This window comes from Apis mellifera, linkage group LG9 (genome assembly GCF_003254395.2).
Source record: "Apis mellifera strain DH4 linkage group LG9, Amel_HAv3.1, whole genome shotgun sequence".
Classification (NCBI taxonomy): domain Eukaryota; kingdom Metazoa; phylum Arthropoda; class Insecta; order Hymenoptera; family Apidae; genus Apis; species Apis mellifera.
Window position 1 is genome coordinate 12048917 of NC_037646.1, and position 25254 is coordinate 12074170.

Sequence of the window (25254 nt, forward strand, 5' to 3'; positions counted from 1 at the left end):
TTCTATTGTTAACGTTCCGATAAAATATATGTATGAATTAATTTATTAGAATTTCTAAATAATTATAATAAATACTTAAAATATTTTGTGAACGATGTATTCTTTTTTCAAGAATCTTCTATCTTTTTTTTTTTTGCTCGAATCAAGAATTGCCTTATAATTAACAATGAAGCACTTTGTGATTTCTTTTTCTTTTTTTTAAATTTAATATTATATTAGTATTGCAAAAGAAGTAAAATATTTATTCGAATTCATATCATAGTACAAAAGAGTAATAATATATTATTTTTCGAGTAACTTTTTCTTTTTAATTTTTTATTTCGTTATTGTTATACACTATTTTATCTAATTGGTATCTGTGATAATAAAAATAATAGTAATTATTTGTATGTTGGCAATATTATAATTATTTTACAAATGATAAATTTTGGATCGGTAAAATCATGTTCCACGTTATCGAGCGTCGATATTATTGTTACAGTAAAGATTGACTTTAACGTCATCTACCATATCAAAGCTGTACTGCCATCTGGTGGGGATTTTTCGCAAAAACAATAGCATGGGCGAGAGAATCCCCACTCTGAGTGGGGCAGTCTCCAAAGCGCGGGCTAAGGTTCAAGTTGCATTTTAGATGCGAACGAACGCACGTCGTTTTCGGTTAGTGGTCATGAACTAAGTTTCGTGAAATTTGGCAACTTCTGCGAAGGGAAACAGGGTCGAGTGATTGTAATATTTCGTTGTGAGCTCTACGATCCATAGAGTTGGGTAAGTCTCACAGTGACATTTCTTCATACGAGTGATCGTTTCTTTCCGACCCGTAAAAAAATATTACTAACTAACGTTACCGTTTCATCGCAAACATTCTCGCCTCTTGATGATTCTACGCGTGTGTTACGTAATAACATCATTACGTTTTTTGTGATATTTATCGAATGCAATTATTATTATATTCAAATTGCACGTGGAATTGAAATACGGAGGCGAAACGCATCCGGCATTACGTGATTGCTTGAAAGCCGGACAAATCATATGTAATTCGAATTAATGTCAACGGAAGTCGTTGAATGTACGTCGAGTGTATTCGGTTGTTGCCGTGGTGCGTATCACATGTGATAGTCGATTCACTCGATGGCGATTCAATGTCGTACAATGTTTCTTCCTAAGTTTCGATCGATATTAATCGATATTAATCGTTTTGGAAATGGAAAAGTTGAAGATATACGTTGGATTGACATCGTGAACAGAGACTTTATTCGTCTATTATACGACCCAGTGATTTCTATATTTCGAGAAAAGCTTGATATATAAAATCATAAATTGGCGCGTTCCGTGGAAAAGTCACGTAGTTGGCTCGCAGCTTACGCTTCGATCGCTCGTTAAAAAAGGATTAATCCGAATGATCATCGTTATCAAACGATCGGGATGTGGAAAATATTGCGACAACATCGTCGAAAAGTTTTCATTTGTTTCTTGGCAAATTATTTTAGCGACAAAGATTTATTTGTTAAAAAAAAAAAATATCTGTGTGTTGATCATCGATTTAATCGATCAATATCTATTTATAAATACGAGGATATTTTTCGATCAAATTTTCCCTCGCTTTATTATTTTCATATTACCCGCATCTCCTATTTCATCCTATTGTTAATTTCTCATTACGGTGATAATTAAACGAAACATGTGGCAACCGTGTACGCACGCGTGCACGGCACGTGAAGTATGCTTCCTATTACAACTTATCCGTGCTTTCGGATATATTCGCGAAAAGGGTTTTGTTTCGAGCTTGGGACGAGCGCCGTATTTTATTTTATTTCCTACGGTTTTTTTTCCCCTTTTTTTATTTTTCACATTATATTTTCGAACGTGCGGTTCACATTGCGGATGCACGCGCGCGTTTGCATGCACGCTCGCGAGGAATCCGAAATGCTATTCGACCGGCATAATCCGGCCAAGCATCGCCACTAAATTACCATTCGAATTGATTCGCGTTTCGACGACGGCGTAGCGGCATTACCGCACCACCGACGCCGCCATTTATTTGGAAATCGTAACAATGCCGTTTTCATCGGACCGGTGTCCGGTCCGCGGTATAAGGCCCGCTCCTATTGTCGACGAGGGATGGAGGAGGCCGAGTTCCCCGCGTCTAATGTGTGTTCATCACTGAATTCCGTCTCGTTATTAACCGCGATACAGGGGATCTCTACACTCGCTCCATTTTCCGACACAAAGATAATTTACGATTTGAAAATAATGATTTAATAATAAGAATAATTATAGAATAATAAGAAATAATAATAAAAATAATTATAGCTCGTGGAGAATGATTCAAGCCAGATTTCCTCTCTCTTCTTCTCCACCCATTGTATATAATATATATACTTTTTCAAGGTTGATTTCAGGTTTTTTTTCCTTCAACTGCAACAAATTATAAACAGATTTTGTAGAACGATGATTTTTATGATATTTTATGATATTATGATCTCTACATTCGCTCCATTTTCCGACACAAAGATAATTTACGATTTGAAAATAATGATTTAATAATAAGAATAATTATAGAATAATAAGAATAATAATAAGAATAATTATAGCTCGTGGAGAATGATTCGAGCCAGATTTCCTCTCTTCTCCTTCCCGTTGTATATAATACACGTACGTTTTCAAGGTTGATTTCAGGGTTTTTTTCTTTCAACTGCAACAAATTATAAACAGATTTTGTAGAACGATGATTTTTATGATATTTTATGATATTTGCCGAGCGTGGATACATTAATACACGATGAGAAAAAAAATGTTACGTGTATTAGAAGCGATAAAAAAATTGATTGACATCGCAATAGAATAATTTCAAAAGTGATCACGTAACCGTGTATTTTTTTATAAATTGTTGAAACGAATTGGATAAAACGTTGTTCATGGCAGTTTCAACTTTCCATCTCGTAGATATTGGAAATTGCAATCGCTCGTTGTGTTATTTGTTTGTAAATAAACGGAAACAAAAAAAAAAAAAATTAATTGCGAAGAGTCGAAAAAACGGCATCGCTTTTAAACGGGAAAGAACAATATTGTTTTTACGAAGTTGAAAAAACAGTATTCATTTCGAAACATAAAAAGTTAATATTTTTTTCCGTTATCAAAAAAACAGAAAAAGGAGGGAAAAAGAAAAAGTATATCGTCGTTAAAAGTTTCATTTACATTTCGTCGCGATTCAACAATTTCGGCGAGACATATAATTTTAAAAAAAAATGAAAAAAAATAACGAATCGCTCTTGAGAAAGAAAAAGGATAAATCTCTGGAAGGAGAATCTTTGTCTCGTCCGTGGGATTAAAGTTTACGTAAGTCGCACGATCGCAAGATTCCTGACGATTCAATTCGCACGTTCCATCGTTTCTCGAGCGCCGAGATGCAGGCCGAGATCTTCTTTTCTCCCTCGTGTTTACCCTCTTCTCCGTCACGCGCGTGCATTTAAAAAACTGGTAATCTCAGCTGGCCGCTCTTACGCGAGAACTCGTTGAAAAGTTTCGTGCGAAATCGATATCGCGCACCGCCGATGACACAAAATTTTCCTTTTTCTTTTCATTTTTTTCACTCACTGCCCCCATGATATTTAAAACCACGATATTTAATCGCGTAACGGAATCATTATTCGAATCATCGATCGTTCGAATTGCGATATAAAATATTTGAAAAATAATAAAAAAGTATTTGGTTGTATATATTTTTATATTAATTATTTTATATAAAAATTTAGAAAAATTTATTAAGTTAAATTAATTATTTTGAAATAATTTAAAATCTTATAGTTAAAAGTAATGTAAATGAAAATTTAAATATAAAAAAGTAGAAATGATTTTTGTATCAGGGTTGATTAAAATTTATTTAATAATTTTAAATATCTCGAAAATAAGGGAGTTAAATTTATATAATTTTTTTTGTAGCAATAAAATTATTAATATGAATTTAGAAATTAAATGTTAAACGAACTTATTAATATCTAGTTTTTTTAGAAATAAATTTAATTTAGATATAATTATTTTAATATAATAATATAAATTTTATTTTAATTTATTAATTTTTATATTAAAAATTTATGGGATAATCTATAAATTTAAAATAAAAATTTAATTTTAAAATTTTAATGTTATGGAGATAATATTCTTCTTTAATTTAAATAATTTAATAATTTAGTATTTATAATTAATAATTTAAATTTATATTTTATTTTTCTATTTTTTATTTATATTATATTTATCGATACATGTAATAAAATAATTTTGATGATTTGGAATACAGTTACAACGATCCAAAAAAATAATACTTTTACAAGAAAAACGTATAGTTACGAGGATAAAAATGATATCTTCTTATTAATATATCGTAAGAATGAAGAAAAAATTTGTCATATTTTTCGTTTCGATCGCGTTTTCAATTTGAAAGAAGAATCCTGACGACAAGCAGAGAAGGAAGATCGAGGGAGAATGAACGGATGAGAAGGAGAAGGGAGAAGACGACACGCTCTCGTATTTTTCCAGCCTAACAAGATTTCAACGGCCACTTTAGGGCGTCGTGAAAATCCTTTCAGTGGGCAGGGATCGGCGTATTGTTAGCCAATGTTCTCTCGTGCCTCGCGAAACACGGATTCGATTGTCCCCCCTTTCATTTTCCTTCTTCCTTCCTTCCTCTCCTTCTTTCGAAATCGTGTACAGGATCAAGACTGATCCTGTTGATCGAATTTATTTAGCTCCGTGCTCTCCTCAACTGAATTTAGAGCCGCTAGAGTTCAGGGATCTGGGCGACGCATACGTTAAAGAGAGAATCGTCTTTCGAATATTTACAACGATCTCCTCCTTCTTCCTCGCTTTTTTTTTCCTTCATTAATTGATTCCTTTATCATTTTTTAATCATCTCGGGAGATTATGCACGCGATAATCGCCTCGCAATTTTTATCAAGGATCTTATCTTTGTAAATTCGATTACCGTTATATTAACTAATCCCACTCTCTATTTTCTGTCTACGTTTTCAAGTTTCTTTTAATATCGAATACGATGCATGAAACGGCTCGTTTTAATCCCTTTGGAGGGATATAATGGAAATCGATACCGAATCGTCGTCGTCCTCGTCCTCGTCCTCGTCGTCGTCTCGTTAATAAACGAAAGGCAAGAAGATTTATCGCGTCGGATATTTGAATGTACACGGACGCCAGATTACGATCCCCAGGTCTTATGAAACCTCTTACGAAAGTCTTGGCAAACTTCGTCTCTGAAAACGATTCGTACCTCCCTTTCAAATTGTTCGAGTGCATGCACGCTTATTTATCCGACCGATAATCATCGCTTTCCTTCCAATTCGCCGTATAATCGCGATGCACATTTCGTAGATCTGGAAACGGGTTACAGAAATTAATAAAAGTTTCAAGTTTTAGATGTTTCACGTTTGAACTACATACAGATACAATTTTTTTATTTTCTGTATCTTATTTATCTCGCAGTTTCACGAATCGGTGAATTGATTTATCGAACGAAAAAAAAAAAAAAGATGTTCTTTTTGTTGCACCGTTCACGAGTGAAGTTAACAAAAAAAAAAAAAAAAAGAAATTGATATTTCTCCGAGTACGAGATCTATTTTTCTTTTTTTTTTTAGTGTTCTTTACACGAACATGGAACGAAAAAAAATTGGGGGAAAAATAGAAAGGAAAAAAAGAAAAAAGACGAAGCGTAAAAAAAAGAACAATTCGATTCTCGATCGCAATCAGTGGAAAATAAAAAAAAAATATATACACATTTGGATCGATGAGAAATGGGGAAACATACGTAGCTTCCAGTCTTTATCGCGGTATAATCACGATGGAAAGGCCGGTGTTGCGCGTGACGGGCCGCGATCAAATAAACCGTTTCGTCAATGTTTGTTACACACAAGTTTGCAACTTTGTTAAAAACTGCCACCGGCCGAGTACTTTCATCGGTGTACCCGTTTATTTCAAGCTGGGACGTTGTTTTGCTCGATTTTGCTTTTGAAAGTCAACGCTGCCGCGATATCGTTACGCGTTCGCTTCGCCCTCGACGCCTCCTCCACTTCCCCCCGCGTCCAATCTCCCGACACGTGGAAACACGCCCGAGTTTTTTTCCCCCCTCGAGTTCCGCCAACAGGTCCGCGCCAACACGGGAGAGTAAGTCGCGCGTTATTTGTCCCAATTTCTCTCTCTCTCTCTTTCTCCCTTCTCCGTCCATTCGCATCCCTCGCTAACAAGTGAATAAGCCTTGAATTTCTCCCTTCTCTTTCGTTTGAATTTCCCGCTCAATCATTCGTTCAATCGATCGTCCATTGCGTTCCTTTTTTATATTTTGTATTATTGTATTACATTTCAGAGAATCAGATATATTATATTTCCTTTTTCTTACTCTTCTATTCGAGGGAGGGATGTTTGGCGGGAGGACAGGGGAGGGGAAAACGGACGGCTCGATTTGGGAAAGCATCGAACCAATTCCAACGGAACACGTTGCGCACGCTTGTTGTTTTCATGACTGACGGACGCAACGGTGAATTAATCCCATGGCAAAGTGGCGGCCGCCTATACAACAACGGAATAATCGGCGTCGACAAATAACCTGGAACGGTTTAACGATTTGTCGATCGTAGGATTTTGTCGACCATCCGTGGAAACGGAGGGGGGATAAAGTGTTTCCACATTTTCTTTCCTTTTTGTTCCGACGATCGTTAATGATAAAAATTCACTCCAGTTATTATTTAAAATTGTTTAAGTGGATAAAATAGGTCGCTTCGTCCGTTTATCGCGATGAAACTAAATATAACGCGAATTGTCGATCGATATCGGTGTTTATTGGTTCGTAATTTGAAAAACGCGACTTTACACGAATTCGAGTGGTTAATGGAATATCGGTGATCTGATCTTCGTTATCCGCGAAATTATTATTTCGAATATATCGATAACTCGATCCGATCCCAAGTCGATCGACGCGGATGGACGATTATTTTCTATCGATGTGCTATCGTTCCTCAACTTCTCGCACAAACAACGTTATTTCTAATACGTCCTTTTATAAATTACTTTGGCCAATTTATTGTAAATTCCTACGCGAATCGTCACCGATTCGAATAATATTAAGTTTGTACATTCGTATGATAAACGGAGGACAAAATATTCGAGAATATTTTTGAGAAGCTACAATTATGCTCTAAAAATTTCCTCCGCTGGAAATTATTTCTTTTCCCATCTTTCATCATTTTCCTGTCATTCATCCTGTCAAGAATGGCGTAGCAAAACGATTTTTCGACGTTTCTATGTACGAAACAATATTCGAAATCGTCCAATAATCGGTTTTTTGGAGAAAAAGATTGGCGCGTATTATTTCTTCTTAAAAGCTTCGCTAGCTATATAAGAATCCACGATTGAAAAATTGAAAAAGAATCGTGGAATTTCTCCCTTTCTCTTATTAGTCTTGTGACTTTGACATCGCCTAATCCCTTTAAAACCGGTGCACAATGAACCGTTAAACGAACGTTTAAATATACACGGGTAGTGCACCGAGTCGCGGTGATTAGCATCGAGAACGAATTCAGCTTCTTAATTAGCTCCGCCCTGTCCTTCTCATTGTCGGGGATATCGCGGAGAAACGAAAGAACGAGGCGTAAAAACCAGCTGGACGCGTCCTTTTTTCCCCGCTCCATTCTTCCCTTCCATTCTTTCCAATCCCGTCCCTCCCTCCCTTTCTTCCTCTTCTTCCTGCAGCCAAACTTCTTTTCTCTCCCCTCCCCTTTCGTCACGGATGGATCGATCGTTCGCATCGATCGACCGTCGACGTGAAAAATGATCCCGACGTTTTGAACGGCGGTTCACGTAGGACGGTCGAAGAATGCGCGCAATGAAGGTTAAATGGAATGCTCTCGTCAAAATTTTCGTCCAAACGTGCGTTCAAAATAATAATAATAATAATATTTTCGAGTAATATTTTCGAGATCGTTACGTATCGAACGGTATTCCTCTCTCGACAATCGGTTTCGATCCGGTTTCTCGAAAATCTTTCGAGGCGTGGTTGATAACGGCTTCCCAACCATCGCAGCGTATTTCAAGTTTTCCATGAAGGAAAGTTTTTCTCGTACGATTTCAAAATTGCTCGTGAAACGCTGATTTCACGAGTTCGGCCGAGATCGCGTAAATAACCTGTTATACGGAGAACTTTCTCGCTTCTTCGCTCTTGTTATCGCGAGAGTTGACCGACCAATCCCCCTCCCCTTTCATAATATATATATATCTCTTGTAGAAATTCGAAAAATATCGTGTATCGCTTTTTTTTTTCCTTTACTTTTAAATCAGCAACAAATATTCAATAAATATTCGAATTTTTCCTCGGAATAAGAAAAACATACATAGATGAACGATAGGGGAAGAAAAGAAATATAAATAAAATTATTAGACCAGCAACAAATATTCGAATTTTTTCTCGGAATAAAAAAAAATATGTATGGATGAGGGAAGAAAAAAAATATAAGTAAAGGGAATAATTAAGATGGGGTAAGAAAATAGGGAATAATTAAGATAGGGAAAGAAATATAAATAAGATTATTAGACCAGCAACAAATATTCGAATTTTGCCTCGAAATAAGAAAAACATACATGGATGAACGATAGGGGAAGAAAAGAAATATAAATAAAGGGAATAATTAAGATGGGGTAAGAAAATAGGGAATAATTAAGATAGGGAAAGAAAAGAAATATAAATAAGATTATTAGACCAGCAACAAATATTCGAATTTTACCTCGAAATAAGAAAAACGTGTATGGATAAACGATTGGGAAAGAAAAGAAATATAAATAAAGGGAATAATTAAGATGGGATAAGAAAATAGGGAATAATTAAGATAGGGAAAGAAAAGAAATATAAATAAGATTATTAGACCAGCAACAAATATTCGAATTTTTTCTCGGAATAAGAAAAACATATATGGATAAACGATATGGGAAAAGAAAAGAACTATAAATAAATAAATAAAGGAATAATTATATAAATAATAATATAAATAATATAAATAATAATAATATAAATAATAATTATATAAATAAAGGAATAATTATAATATAAATAAAGGAAATAATTAAGATGGGGTAAGAAAATAGGGAGTAATTAAGATAGGGAAAGAAAAGAAATATAAATAAGATTATTAGACCAGCAACAAATATTCGAATTTTTCCTCGGAATAAGAAAAACGTGTATGGATGAACGATAGATGAAAGAAAAGAAATATAAATAAGATTATTAGACCAGCAACAAATATTCGAATTTTTCCTCGGAATAAGAAAAACGTGTATGGATGAACGATAGCGAAAGAAAATATAAATAAGATTATTAGATCAGCAACAAATATTCGAATTTTGCCTCGGAATAAGAAAAACACGTATGGATGAGGGAAGAAAAGAAATATAAATAAAGGGAATAATTAAGATGGAGTAAAATTTCAGGAAGCGAAATTTCTATGAGAAAAACGCGGAGTGCACGCGCTGTCGAGGTTTGATCGCGTGCTCGCCCGCATCACTCCGCTCTCTCTTCAGACTTTTAAATCCAAGTGAATACGAAATGGCGGGGGGGAGAGGGGGTTCGATTCGAGCCGGGTGCCTCTGCATAAAATCGCTTCCCGTAATTTCCCCTTGATTTATGGCCAATCCCGCTACACAGACCGCCGATTTAACAATCGATGTTTCGGTTTAGCGGTGTAAACACAGCGCGATAACATTGCTCCGTTCGCCGTCTAATAAATACCGGGTTATTCGCGCGCGGGGACGAACGACCCCGACCTCGCCCCTTTTAATTCGGTCAACGCGAAACCCCGTTGTTCACAAGGACAGCCAGCTGCCCGCGTTTCCACCTGCCTTCAAATTTCGGGAAATGCTCTTTTTTTTTTTCCTTTCTTTCTTTCCTTCCTTTTTCCTCCTCCTCCCCCCCCCCCCCCCCTCTCGCGGACAGTCGGACGGAGTAGCGACGTACCACCGGTGCAGTTTACATATCCCACGCCGTAAATCTTGTCTGTCTTTCGCGGAATTTACATTCCATCCCTGTGTTCCCGCCGCCACTCGTAAAATTCCCTTGGAACAGATGCACTCGCGTACTTCCTATACAAATCTTTTTCTCGCTTTTTTTTTAAATAAGCGTGTCTCGCTTCGATGATTAAGGCAAAATAAAAGAAAGGAAAGAAAGAAAGGGAGAAAGATCGATAATTATTGGAAAAAACGGGATTTTTTTCAAGACACTCGATAATTTTTAATAATTTTTAATAAGTTTGATCCAAAGTTTGCATTCGAATAAAAAAAAACTCGCGTAAATAACAATCTGGTTGAAATATTTCTGAGGATTTTATTCGCGTAATGTGAAATGTGACAAATCTTGTCGCGTGTTTAATTCCCCGAGTTCTGTTTGTTACTTTGTATATATTTAATCTCGTAAATATTAATAAGAAATTTACAAAAAAACGTTTTTTATATACTTTTATATACTCGAAGCAAACAGTTGATTCTCTCGAATCGCGAAATTCTATCTCGATGCGTGGCTTCGATCGCGATCGTATTTTACATTGCGAATCCTTGGAGAGGATCAATTTCATCCTGCCTTAAAGAGAGAGTAGAGACTAGCTAGTTGAGCGAGAGATCAATAATCAAATTGTCAATCACGATCCTTGCGTAATTTACTGTTCCCTCTCCTCCCTCTCCCCCCGATTCGTCCATTCGATTATTCGTATCGCATTGCGTATCCCGCCGACCACGCCGTCCGTCAATTTATAATCGACGCATCGCGTTAATGTAACGGGATTCTCTTACTTGGTGATTTATATATATATATAAACGCAAAATCGATTATCGTGAATTATCGTCCCAATTTGAACGTATTATTTTCAGATTGTACGCGCATAAGCTTGCCTCCCCAATATTTCTTCTTCGAATTCTTGAATTTACGATCGGTCGAAATCCTTGTCGATTAACTCGCGTTGATTTATTCGTCGAATAATTATTACGTTATATTTAATTAATGGCAATAGTTTTTTTTTCGCTAATTAAGCTCTATCAGCGAATTATATGTATTATATCATATTAATTAAAAATCTTTTTAATTCGTTCCGGAAGAATCGTGAAAATTCATTTTGAAAAATTTGGACGAGCGAAAGAAGGTGGGAAACAAAATGAGAAAATCATCTTTTTCCAATTTTTGAACTAGAAAACACGTTATCGACCGAGCTTTTATCACTACTTTCATAACTGGAAATCTTGATGATATAATCTTGACGTGGTTCATTTGTATTTAATGAATGGATATGTTCGAAAGAAATCGTACGAGAAGAAACGAAAGTAAGGAAATTTGACAAAATTAGAGCTGTTCAGATTTATCTTGGCGTTTTAAAAAATCGATCGCCTGGATAACCCTTTTGTGATAAATCGGATTAAATGGGGAAGATACATGAATATGGATACGTGATACGTGAATGGCGGTCAAGTCCGGTGTATAGAATATCATAATACGAAAGAATTTGAATTTTGACGGATATATAATATATATATAGTCCGAGTTAGGAAAATTTATTATTCACATGCGACGGAGAGGAGGAAGCCTTTTAATATTTTATGACGAGTTACTCTAATAAAATTGCTCTTCCACGCAGGTGATAAAAAATGCAGGCTGAATCGTGGAACAAATTGCAAGAGTTGAAATGCGAGACAAGAACGACCGCTAAAGAATTGCTTCTTTGTGAGAAAATACAGGATTAAAAATGCAGATTAGTTTTTATACAAGCTAGTAGTTTCATATATACCTGCGATATATTATGCCTTGTCTCGCGTTTGATTTTTTTGAAAAAAAAAAAAGAAAGAAAAGAGAAGAAAAAGGAAAAGTTTTTTTACTCGATCCTTTGATAAACTGGGTATAAATCGTGTAAAGCGCGCATTGTATGTTTTTTTTTTCCTTTTTATAAAAAGAATCATCGGTTTAATAATCGACGTTCGATACACGCGATCTGGAAATTCTGGGAAAATAATGGAATTAAAAATATCCAAGTAAGTAAGCATAGGATATGCCGTCAAGGATAAATATCTACGTCCATTTGTCACGTTTTTCTTTCTTCCAGCTCTCTAACGTTCGAACGAATCGTTTTCCATGGATGATTCTCGAATATCTTTCTCCATTGTCGAGAAAGGATCCATAATCCCTCGCTCTTTTGTCGCCAACGTGACGCTAAGACACCTTTTACATCGATATCGATAACACGGGTCTGGATTGTGTATCGAGACGGTAGACGGTTAACCCTTTCTTCCCTTCCCAGCTTTATTTTCTCTTCGCCACCGACCCTTCCACGAATCCCTCCATTTTACGATACCTTTCTGTCGTGTATTCCATCCGTTTCGAAATCGGTCAGGGATTCAACGAGTATTCGTAGCCGATGGCTCGTTCCTTCTCCACGAATTCGAAAGAAATAACACTTTCGAGGAATATTTGTACAAAAATAACGAAATTTCGAAGAGTTCCAAAGAGTTTTATTAATTGCGTATTTTTTTACGATCGTGAAAAAAAAAGAAAAGAAAGAAAAATCGCGGTAGAAAAAAATTCCAAAGTAAACGCGATCGGGATAATTTTTACAGTTTTCCGATTACCTTTTCGAGAAAAATTACTCGAGAAATCCAATCCTCTCGGTTGTTTGTTTATTCGAGCGAAATCGAAGGAAGGAGAATTTTACACGGGCAAAGTAAAATTCGTGACATTCGTTCGAGTGTTGGAGAAATTTGATTTCTTTTTAAGAAATTTCATTTCTTTTTTTCTTTTACCAAAGAGTAAATTTTTCTTTCGCGATCCAAGACTATTTTACTTTAAACGTACGCCTCGATCCTTTTCGTATTTCTTTCTTTCTTTCCTTTGTATGTATAAAAAAAAAAAAATTGTAAAAAAATGTTGCCGGAACGGTGAAAGGTGACACTGGGTAACGAGTTGTCCGTAACGTATCGAGCATATGGGCCACTCGATTCTCGTGGACATCTGTGTTGGCGCAACAATGGTTTTGTCCAGTGGACCACGAGAGTTGCCGCGTGCTTGACTTTTGTAACACGGTTACCATCTTCCACCCATCTCTCTTTAAAGCTCATCTCCGGCCGGGCTTTCCCTCTCTCTGTGTGCCGGTTCATTGAGCCGGTTCAGATCGACGTCCTCCTCCGCTACACAAGCCCTATTTCGACCGAATGAATGTTTAATTCGAGCGTCATTCAACCGGCTGTCCGTTCTGTAAGAGAGCGCGCGATCGACGCATTAATTCAATTTTGCGCTAATTAATGGTGCCACTCCTCCCTTCATTCGATTTGAATGAACGCTCCTCTGAACATTGCTTCTTCCTTTCTTCCCCGACCGATAATCTCTATTTCCATTTTCCATTCTTCTTTCTCTGTCTTTCGTTCCGACTGACCGATGTCCGTCTTCCATCGTTCGATTCCATTCACCGCGAAAGCCTTTTCGAGAGTCGTTTCAGGGATTTTCAAGGACTACCACCAGGGAGCAGAAAAGCAAACGCCTAACGGCATTACTTTCGGTTCGTTATCGTCGAAACGCAGCAATGCACGAGACTGACCCGTCTCTCCGAGTACTCTCTCCGCTTCGCTTGCCCGAAATTCGTCCGTTATGTTCTTCGACCCCCTCCAATTCTTGCTTTATTCGTCGCTGCTCGATTCTTAATTATTATCCTCGAATTTACATCGATTTGTTTCGAAAAAGAAATAAAATGAAATGAAACGAAGCGAGAGAAAGTATCCAAGGTAGATCCAAGGAGAACGTTACGAGTCTTTGTATGTTTTCTTTCTATATCTTTTTTTTTGGTTTTTGGAATATTTGAGCAGGTTTTTAGAGGTAAGTAAAGTAACTTTGTTCTTTTTTTTTAAATCGAAATAACATAGATTTGGATTAATATTAAATATTAATATTTTCGATGATCCGTCAAAATTTCTTGATTCATTTCCATTTAATCTCCTTCCTCCAAATCTTATGGACGATAAGATAGACACGGGTAGATATCCAACTAATTTCCACCAAGAGAAAATTCACGAACCGTGCAAAGTTTTATATACCTCATATACCGTTGCTTAATATATATATATATATATATATATATAGATTCGTAAGGAGACTAGCGTTGAAAGTTAAAGTAGAATAAAGTTTTCTCGAGAGTTTAATTATTTATTAACCCAGTCCTAAAACTTTCTAGACGCAACCTGTATTAAGTTCGTTAAATTCGTGTCGCGTTCGCGTGTTCGAGCCAACGTCGACCTTTATATTCCCGTGAAATTTTACTAATCTCCTTCCTACGTAACCCGTGCTCTACGTGCTTTAGAGAGGGGAGGGGTAGGTTAGCTTCGACTCCATGCATCACGAGATCGCTGCGTTGGAACCGAATGATTTGCTAGATTAGGGGAACGTTGGGGGATTTGAGACCGCCGCTCGCCATATACAACGCCTATACCTATTCAGCCTACCTCGTCACCCGCCATTTCTCTTCCCTTTTCTTTTTCCTTCACCGTTTCAATCGCCCGATTGCATTTCTTATTTGTCTCAACTCATCCACCTTGAAGCTTGCCTACCTAGCGCAGGTACCGTTCTTTCCTTCCTTTCGAAAAAGTTTCACCTCAACAAGAAAGAATCTGCGTTCCCTCCGCAGATTAACGTCTAATCCCGGATTTATCCTCTTGCAAACTCGTATCCGCACGGCGAGGAAGGAGAGAAACAAACAACGCCACCTTTGCCCCCCTCTTCTTCTTCTCTCTTCCGAATTAGAGGAGTTGAGTTTCAGAGACATTATTATAATCTGTGCAAAGTGGTACATAATAATAACTCGAATTGGTGAATGCATTCGAAAGGGATATCGATATGTATTCGATTGAATTCGAAGGGAGGATGCGATAAAGGAGACACCTCGACAGAATTTATCCTTTGCCCCTCTCTTCTTCTTCTTTTTTCCGAATTAGAGGAGTTGATTCAGAGATCATGCGTTATTATTATTATCTGTGCAAAATGGCATTAACCCGAATTGGTGAATGCATTCGAAAGGGATATCGATATGTATTCGATTGAATTCGAAAGAAGGGTGCGATAAAGAAGGCACCTCGACAGAATTTATCCTTTGCCCCTCTCTTCTTCTTCTCTCCTTCGAATTAGAGGAGTTGATTCAGAGACATTATTATAATCTGTACAAAGTGGCACATAATAATAACTCGAATTGGTGAATGCATTCGAAAGGGATATCGATATGTATTCGATTGAATTCGAAGGGAGAGTGCGATAAAGGAGGCATCTCGACAGAATTTATTCTTTGCCTCTTTCTTCTTCTTTTCTCCTTCGAATTAGAGGAGTTGATTCAGAGATCATGCGACATTATTATTACCTGTGCAAAGTGGCACATAATAATAACTCGAATTGGTGAATGCATTCGAAAGGGATATCGATATGTATTCGATTGAATTCGAAGAGAGAGTGCGATAAAGGAGGCATAGAATTTATCCTTTGCCCCTCCCTTCTTCTTCTCTCTTCCGAATTAGAGGAGTTGATTTAGAGATCATGCGTTATTATTATTATCTATGCAAAGTGGCATTAATTCGAATTGGTGAATGCATTCGAAAGGATATCGATATGTATTCGATTGAATTCGAAGGGAGGGTGCGATAAAGGAGGCACAGAATTTATCCTTTGCCTCTCCCTTCTTCTTTTCTTCTTCGAATTAGAGAAGTTGATTCAGAGATCATGCGTTATTATTATTATCTGTGCAAAGTGGCACATAATAATAACTCGAATTGGTGAATGCATTCGAAAAGAATATCGATATGTATTCGATTGAATTCGAAGGGAGGGTGCGATAAAGGAGGCATCTCGACAGAATTTATTCTTTGCCTCTTTCTTCTTCTTTTCTCCTTCGAATTAGAGGAGTTGATTCAGAGATCATGCGACATTATTATTACCTGTGCAAAGTGGCACATAATAATAACTCGAATTGGTGAATTCGAAAGGGATATCGATATGATATCGTATTCGATTGAATTCGAAAGGAGGGTGCGATAAAGGAAGCACAGAATTTATCCTTTGCCTCTCCCTTCTTCTTCTCTCCTTCGAATTAGAGGAGTTAATTCAGAGGTCATGCAACATTATTATTACCTGTGCAAAGTGGCACATAATAATAACTCGAATTGGTGAATGCATTCGAAAGGGATATCGATATGTATTCGATTGAATTCGAAGAGAGAGTGCGATAAAGGAGGCATAGAATTTATCCTTTGCCCCTCCCTTCTTCTTCTCTCTTCCGAATTAGAGGAGTTGATTTAGAGATCATGCGTTATTATTATTATCTATGCAAAGTGGCATTAATTCGAATTGGTGAATGCATTCGAAAGGATATCGATATGTATTCGATTGAATTCGAAGGGAGAGTGCGATAAAGGAGGCACAGAATTTATCCTTTGCCCGATTACGAATTCCGCGAGTTGGCTCGGTTACGACTCCCCTCTCTCAGTGACTTAGCCGGATCTGCGGAATCCAAACCTGTTGGTCCCTACGAGGAGGAGGAGAGGAAAGAGGGACTCGAGATAATCCCCTCCTCCTCCTCCGTTTCCTGCCGAGGAGTGGAAAGAAGCCGAGGTCCTCTTTCCGCTCGTCTATCCTCGTATTTCCAATTCCACCTTTTCGTATTCCGCCCCAATCTGTCCGCCACGCCCTCTCGAATTATCCCCGGGATATAAAAGGAGCTCGTTACCTTTTCCAATTGACCTTGGGATACATCTTTGCACAACCGAAGCGTTGATATTACGTAATATTTTTCTTTTCCTTCGCCTCTCGTTTCGAAAAAAGAGTCAAAAAAGACGTATATCGAAACATCGGATGAAGAAGAATGGAATCGATCAATTTTCAAATCCAGCCGGGTATTTTTCATTTCTGCGTTTTAAATCGAAAGAATCGTGATCGACGAGAACGTGAAATTTCTAGGAGGATGCGTTTCATTCACGGTTCTGCATTCGTGTAAAACTGTGGCTGTCTGCTCGAAACGACGAGATACATAAACGACAGGCTCCGCCTGTAGGATTCGCTCTACGTTTTACGCTTCGAGGTTTCGTTTAAGAATTCTTCTTCTCGTTCCCAGATATCACACTTATCGTTACAAACCGAAAGGAATAATTTCTACGAAAAGTGCCTACATTACTCTCCCCCCTTTCTTCTTCCCTGCCTACTAAAATTCTCACGAAGGTAAGCCGTGATCTAGCGAACCAGAAAATTAAATGAAACGTGAGCGATGATAAAGGTAGCGAACGTGCTTAGACACCGGTTGCCCCGACGAAACTTAACAATATCTTAACGGTAACGAACGGTAAAGAACGCAGTTTGCATATCGAATTAAAATATATTATATTCGTTATTTCGTTTCGAACGAGAATGGAAACGAAGAAAAAGAAAAGACTTTAATTTCATTCCTATACGTGGAAAGAAGGAAAGAGAGAAAAATCGCTTTACAAACGCGCGTTACTCACAATACTTCGTTATCTTCGCGCTTAAAGGTAAATTTCAGCTCGAGTTCGTCGCGATAATCATCGACTCTCGCTACTTTTCTACGTAACACGCTGGTTAATTCTTTAATCGGGTCGATTTTCTTCGAACGTATCTCGATTTTATCGATTTTTGCGGAGAAAAGAGAAGAAAAAGAATTTGGAATAAGACGAATGATGGGCGGATTAAAAAAAAGGTTGGAAAAATTGGAACGAACGCCGACAAAGTGGGCGATAATTGCGCGGTCGAGGAGGGGGGAGGAGGGTGGAAACGTGGAGCCGACGCGAATGCACGTAATAATCTTTTGAAGAGGCAGAGCGGGCTCGCGATACGATCCAAAATACACGCGTGTGCATACGGTAATCCCGTAAGAGGCGGGCAGCAATCCCTTAGAGTGGCTTAAAAGCACTCCGCGAGCTCGACCGCGGACATTTCGAATCTCTCCCTCCCCCTCTCTCTCTCTCTCTCGCCAGAGTTTCCTCGCGAAAGAACCTCGTTTTCATGGATGTTCCAGCTTTTAGAGACGCATCCTTCCCCCGTTTCGATCTAATGATTATCGACGCTTGCATCGGCGTCCCTCTCTCGAAGCGAATCCCGACGTCGTTGCACTCCTATATACGTTCCACGCACGCTTTAATTAGCTCGCGTGCGGATAATTTATCGCGGAGCAACTCGACCAAGTTGAGCACCGATTGATCGCATTTGCTTCGTTTCGCGTCCAAGAAATCGATCGATCGCTGGGGGAAAAATACATACGTGTCCATCGATTGTCACGATCGTTACTTCGATCGAGGGGCGAGACACGCGATACCAGTTCTTATAGAACGTATACTGCCTTCGTCAAGATTCTCCAAACGGAACATATTCCATCTTTGGCGATCGCAAGAAATCGCTTCGCTGTTATAAATTCGTAAGTTGTGGAATTCGTCGTATAATCGGTCGAAGGGGCGTCGATAATTCCTGTGGAAATGGCAGGATCGGCCAATTTTCCCACTCCTCTCTTCTCTCCCTGTGGATCCCACCGAATTTCACCCTTACCTCTCTCCGAGATATATATCTTCACGTTGAAATTTTAATTCATACGAGAACGAAGGATTTGGAAAAATCGACGATGCCGTTCGATCCCCGAATGGGAGAAATGGAAGAAACTAGGAAGAGGAGAATGGATATTCGACTTGACACGCGGTATTCGAAGTCTTTTCGGACGCTTGTGGGAATAAGTGAAGATCGCTACTGTCTACTGTAGACGAAGGAAGGAAAGTTGAATTTTTCCCCTTATTTGCATGCGCCGCTGCGCGCAGCTCTGGAAATTGATCCGGCACCGTGCTTCCATAAAATTTCGAATGGATCGTCCACGAATTTGTTTCGTCCAATCGCGATTATCGTTCGAGCAAGAATATAATCGTGGCGGTTTCGAGATCGTTGGAAATTGGACGAGGCTTGTATCGACCCGTTTCGAAGTTGTCATCGACGTTCGAAAAGACGTTCGGTTGGACCGCGAGACGCGTTGTTCCGGAGGAACAAAGGAGGGTGAAGCGTGGTGAATGAATTCCGGCGGCCCGCGTCACGAGCCGGCGAGTATTTAAGCGCAACGTGGAGCCGCGCCGCCGACCCTCCTCTCTCGTTGCTTCGGCGCAGGTTGCATTATTCAAAAGTATCGGCGCATTGCAGGCTACGTAAGGGGGCTTGAATTATGCACGATTTATTAGCCTAGAGGAGAGGCTCCCCCGTAGTGATTCGTGCTTATGTACGGTAGCCGTATCTCAATTATGTGCAGGGGGCGCGCCACCCCCCCTCCCGCTTGCAAAATGAATACTCTTCCAACTCCGATCCCGATCTAATTATTAATGCCGTTTTCGTTACGAGATTTCTTTCGCAATCTGATTTTCATCCACGGTGTTTATCATCGTATCTCGCGTATCGGGAAATCGAGCCAGATTGTCGGCAAAATTTATCGCCCGATCTTATCCTTTTTCCACGAACGAGACTTTGGATATAGATTTGGAAAAAAATAGAGACGAAAAATATAGAAAAGAGAGGTTGATTAACGCGCGATGAAGGGAAAGAGAGAAAGGGAAAGAGAAGCGTGGTCATCGAACCCTCTGGACTCTGACCTCCTTCTCCGCGCGGTGTATTCGTGCAGCCAAGAGGTATAATCACGAGGACTGTTCACTTTGTCTTTTCGTACGCTACCAGATGTCGAAGCAGAAATGAAGAAAAAAAAAGAAAAAAGAACTAATCTTCTTCGCCAAGTGTGCACAAAAGATATTTGGAGCGCGCGAAATGACTGAGCCTTTTCTCTCTCTCTCGATTTTTTCTCTTTTTACTTTCTCCCTCTTTTAACGCCAATCCAAACGTTAATTTCTTCGAGCAGATTCATCAACCGTATCGTTGGCGTTGATCGAGGCGATTCAGGATCGAATAAATAACAACGTACACGAACAGAATTAATCGGATTGATTTCACAGAGATCGCCGATATCCAAGTTTTGTTCCGTAAAAGCCATATTTGCGCTCGCGTTTATTGTTACGGATAACATCCGTATACAGATATTCGAGGTGCGGGACCATCGATTCGCAAATAATAGACGCCGCTCCCAGCCGGAACCCGCAGTAAATTCAAATATCGACACAGTCCGCGATTCCCCGAATTCTACGGGGATTTTATCGCCCTTCCAACTCGTCTTACACGTACGATCCGACAATTTTTCCTAAAACTCTGTGATTACTTTCTTCGAAAAAGAAAAAAAAATCCCACTTTCCTCGAAACTTTGTAATAGCCAGTTGATTTTATCGCCCTTCGAATTCTTATATATATATATTATCCGACAATTTTTTCGAAACTCTCTCATTACCTTTCTTCAAAAAGAAAAGAAAAATCTCACTTTCCTCGAAAGTTTGCCATGGTTTCTCCACGGATGGTTCTCGTCGAGTGATATTATTCGCGATAAATGGCGATCGTATCGAGTGACAAAGATTGGCGTTGATCGAAATGGGGGACCCCGTTTTGTCTTCCACCTCCTTTGGAATATCGAGGAGTATCCTCGGGAGGGATTCGCGAGAACAGAGCGTAGCCGCGGACACATACATAAATGCATTATTCAGGGAGCCGGCCTGGCCCGCCGCCGTGCGCGGCTACTGCATTTGCGTTACTTCCACAAGATTAAACTTGCATGCGACGCGCGAGGCTATGAAGTATAGTCGCAGACGGCACGCTCGACATGCGACTCGCTCTCGGACAAAGCGCAGACTAGTTTCGTCGCACCCTCCCCCTCCGTTTTCCTTCTCCCTTGCAGGGCATCGCGTTGTGTATAGGTAAATTTCACGCTCGCAAGGATCCGAGAGACAGCAAGTCGATACGAGAATTCCTGATTTTTCTTCCAATCTTCTCTCTCTTTCGAATGAGACCAGCCAAGTCGATCCAACTTTTTCACACCTGATGCCCAGATTTTCGCGAGAAGTGGGACGTGGATACATCTCGATCGATACGATGAATTTATCGTGTGAAGATATTTCCTCGAATCGATCGTATCTTTCCAAATTGGAGAAATATGGATGGAATGGATCTTTCATCCCTTAAAAGAAATTATGTAAAAAATACGTTCGGATCTGGATTTTGCTTAAGAAGGAAAAGATCCGTGCATACACTATGTTTCATCGTCGTCTTTGATTCTCAAAGTTTGCACGTTTCTGAATATCGTCTCCTTGGGATGATCGACGAAATCGAAATCTTCCCTATTCCTTTAGTGATTTGCCAACCTACGATAACGAATCTGAAAGGAAACTGAACAACTCTCCTTCGTTAAAAGTGACAAACATCTTTCTCTCTTTCTCTTTTTCTTCCATAATTTTTCAACCTGAAAACTTGCTCGCGCAACTCGATTCAACCCCTGTTTCTATATTAAACTATATTATTCCAGCCTCTATTTATTGTTACACGAGAAAGAAGCCAATATCGTTCCGCAAACTCGATTCCAGTTGGCGAGTATGGTTCGATATCTACTCTTAAAGGGCAATTTTTTCTTTCAATTTCGGTGTACAAACACTGGAAGGAGAAATTCTTCGTCGAATATAATCGGTTTCGATATTGACAAATATGGGATATTTTTTTAAAAGTAAAATGGGAAAAAAGAAGGGAAAGCACGCCCCATTCGTTATTCCATTTTACGGCTGTTTTCATTTACATGGGGAGGGAGTCGAAATGCGAGAACAAATGTCGATTTTATTACTCGTTCCGACTACGAGAGATACATACACGGAATGGAGATTGCGGGAAAGAGAGAGAGAGAAAAAAAAGGAAAAAAAGATTCGAAGGGATTTGGACATGATTTTTCAGAGAGGTTTTACGACTCACTTCTGGTCTGCCAGCTTTCCGGGGATATAGATTGCTATCATGGTCGGGTTGAAAGCCGTACTTGATATATTAAAACAACGAAACGTTGATTTATCGCGTAGCCGACGATCAACCGGATAGATTGGCCGGCCGAGTAAGCGCGTTGAAACGAAAAGCGGCGATCTTAAACGGACGATCGATGGGCCAACGTTACAGAGATGAACCCTTCCTCCCTTTATTTTCTCCCCTCCTCCTAATGTAATACGTAATTTTCGCCTCCTTGAAAATATTTATATCGACTTATATCGTCCTTCCATTCCTTCTTTGGAAAGAGAAAAAAGATCAAGACGAGATGATAAATTTTAGAGATCGAAGTATTTATTCGAGGTGAAGCGCGAACGTTACAGAGATGAACCCTTCCTTTATTTTCTCCTCCCCTCCTAATATAATACGTAATTTTCGCCTCCTTGAAAATATTTATATCGACTCGTCCTTCCATTTCTTCTTTAGAAAGAGAAAAAAGATCGAGACGAGATGATAAATTTTAGGAATCGAAGTATTTATTCGAGGCGAAGCGCGAACGTTACAGAGATGAACCCTTCCTTTATTTTCTCCCTCCTCCTAATGTAATACGTAATTTTTGCCTCCTTGAAAATATTTATATCGACTTATATCGTCCTTCCATTCCTTCTTTCGAAAGAAAAAGAAGATGAAATGATAAATTTTAGAGATCGAAGTATTTATTCGAGAAGCGCGAACATTACAGAGATGAACCCTTCCTCCCTTTATTTTCTTCCCCCCCCCTCCTAATGTAATACATAATTTTCGCCTTCTTGAAAATATTTATATCGACTCGTTCTTCCATTCCTTCTTCCGAAAGAAAAAGAAAGAAGAAAAAGAAGATGATAAATTTTAGAGATCGAAGTATTTATTCGAGGCGAAGCGCGAACATTACAGAGATGAACCCTTCCTCTCTTTATTTTCTCCCCTCCTTCTAATGTAATACGTAATTTTTGCCTCCTTGAAAATATTTATATCGACTTATATCGTCCTTCCATTCCTTCTTTCGAAAGAAAAAGAAGATGAAATGATAAATTTTAGGAATCGAAGTATTTATTCGAGAAGCGCGAACTCCGGGCTTTCGTTCCTTTTTTTTTTTTTTTTTTTTTCGAAACGACGGGTTTGAAAGAAGAGGAACGACGTTGACGAGGAACGACGAAGCGGCGCGGATTCGGCCACGATTTATCGTCCGCGATGCGCGCAGCTTACGCGCCTCTATAAATTGTTCTCTCGAAGGGAAGCTTTTAAATAATACGGAGCGGAGCAAGTTTTTTAATCTTCCGAAATCTGTTCGTTTCGCGGGAAGAAGAAGGAGGGAAGGGAAGGCTTGAAAGTCGAGGCTTTTTTATTAATGAAATAAGCCTGCGGGATTTTATAGACCGAAGGTAAAAAAAGAGCGGCCCGACTTTTCCAATTAATATTATTAAATCGCGGCTTAAGCGCGTAATGAGACTTTATAATTTGTTAAAATGTCCTTTATCAAGGCTCCGCGGAAACTTTTATTCGATTCGAGTCGGTTGTATTTGTATTACTCGACGAGGAAGCCTCGAGGAGTCTTTAAGTAATTTGCCGTGTAATGGATTCTAGATGGAAGATTCGGATCTTGGTAAACGAAAGTTAATCTTTAAACTCGTGGAAATTGTATTATGCATAACTTCTTCTTTCGACAGTCTTCTTTAATTAATAATGCATTACCGTCCTTTATTGCGCTATTTTTTGAGACATCACGCGACGTATTATTGGTCCCGTATCATCGAAAACGAAAAAAAAATTTGGAATTACGTTGGAATAACGGAGAGCGAAAAATTGGAAGGGGGACTGGAAAAAACTACTCGGTTTTCGGGAAGCACGTAGCGCGCGCGTCGATTGACGCGCGAAAACATGGAAAAAAATATCGTCCCATCGAATTGAAAGTGGGGAAAATGGAAAGGAGGGGAAGAAATTGGCGCGGCGAAAAAGGGCGTGGATGGAACGATCTTTTTCGAAAACGAGCAACACGGCTCGATTCGATGAAAAACCTCCACACAGCTCGTCCCATCTTCTTTACTTTTCGTTCGTCGGGGGCGAGGAACGGTGAATCATCGTCCCCGGATGCTCGACTAGAACCCACCCTCCCCCTCCCGTCTTCAAAAGTCCATCCCTCTTTGTAAATCTTCTATTTCGTCGTCGCGGTATAACTCGATAACTCGATAAAACGTGACCAGGTGGCGAACGAATTTAACAGGTCAGGCTTCGAATTCCGCCGTTCGTTCCGCGAACGTCTTCTTCCCTCGATTCGAACGCGTCGTCGTTAGTCACTTTCTGGAATTAGGTTTCTCCGCTTGTTTAAACTTGGTAGACTCGTTTTATCCATGGAAATTCGAGGATTCGTCCATCAACGAAGATTTCTTGCAACTTGCGTAAGTGGACTCTTATTTATTCAAGTTTCGTTTAGATATAACAAGTATATTTATAACGATAGAAAAGGAGAGAAGATTTGTCATTTCCGACAATTCGATTATTCGAAGATCGACCATCAATTTCCGGCATTGCGATTCTACATTTCCTCCCGTCAATATTAATTTTCGACGAGATTCGATAATTTATTTTTAACTCGTTTAAATATCTTTCGAGGATAACAAGGATTGTTTGTCGTAGCATATATATATATTATTCCGTTTCTATTCATCCTGTCCATCGAGCGTAAAACGTAGGAGGGACGGTCGGAACGATAAATAATTATTGGCATCGTCCCGTGGCTAGCGTCTAATCCCCCTTCCTCCTCCTCCTCCCCGTCTTTGATTCTCGAGAATACCACCCCGCTGGATCGTGGCTCGATGAATAATCGCAGGACTCTCGACGAGCGCGCACGTGTTTGCGTGTTACAAGTGCATCCTCCAAGCCTGCCTGCCTTATAATTGCGTCTCGATCCAGAAGAAACAAACAAAAAGGGTCGAGATTATTATTATTATCATCGTCATCATCATTATTCTAGGAAGGTAGAGGCTGAGGAAGGTGCGCAACCGAATTCGAGTGCCAAAATCAATAGAGTTCGGGGATGGAGAGATAGAGAGAGAGAGAGAGAGGAGAGCCGCGAAAGGATTTTTGGCACGTGCCGTGAGACGCGTTACCAATCGGCACAATCGCAATTAACGGAAATTTGGCAACATTGCGCGAAACGGTATTTCCATTATGCTCTCACGATTAATTCCATTCGATCTTTGATTGTAATTAACTAAATAGAATTAAAGAAAGAGAAATCGATGCACGGAAGAATCTAGTTTTTCTATCGTTCCTCCTCTCTTGAATAGATGAAAGTCGATCGC

At 39.1% G+C, this 25254-nt stretch overlaps 1 protein-coding gene across 1 annotated transcript in view; it reads left to right on the plus strand.

Moving 5' to 3' along the window:
* The first annotated feature begins 573 nt into the window (after positions 1-573).
* Positions 574-25254, plus strand: part of LOC724269 (connectin) — a 190043-nt gene continuing 165362 nt past the window's right edge. Inside the window, exon 1 of the mRNA XM_001120061.5 lies at positions 574-765. The gene's annotated coding sequence lies outside the window, so the exon portion shown is untranslated. The remainder of the gene's footprint in view (positions 766-25254) is intronic.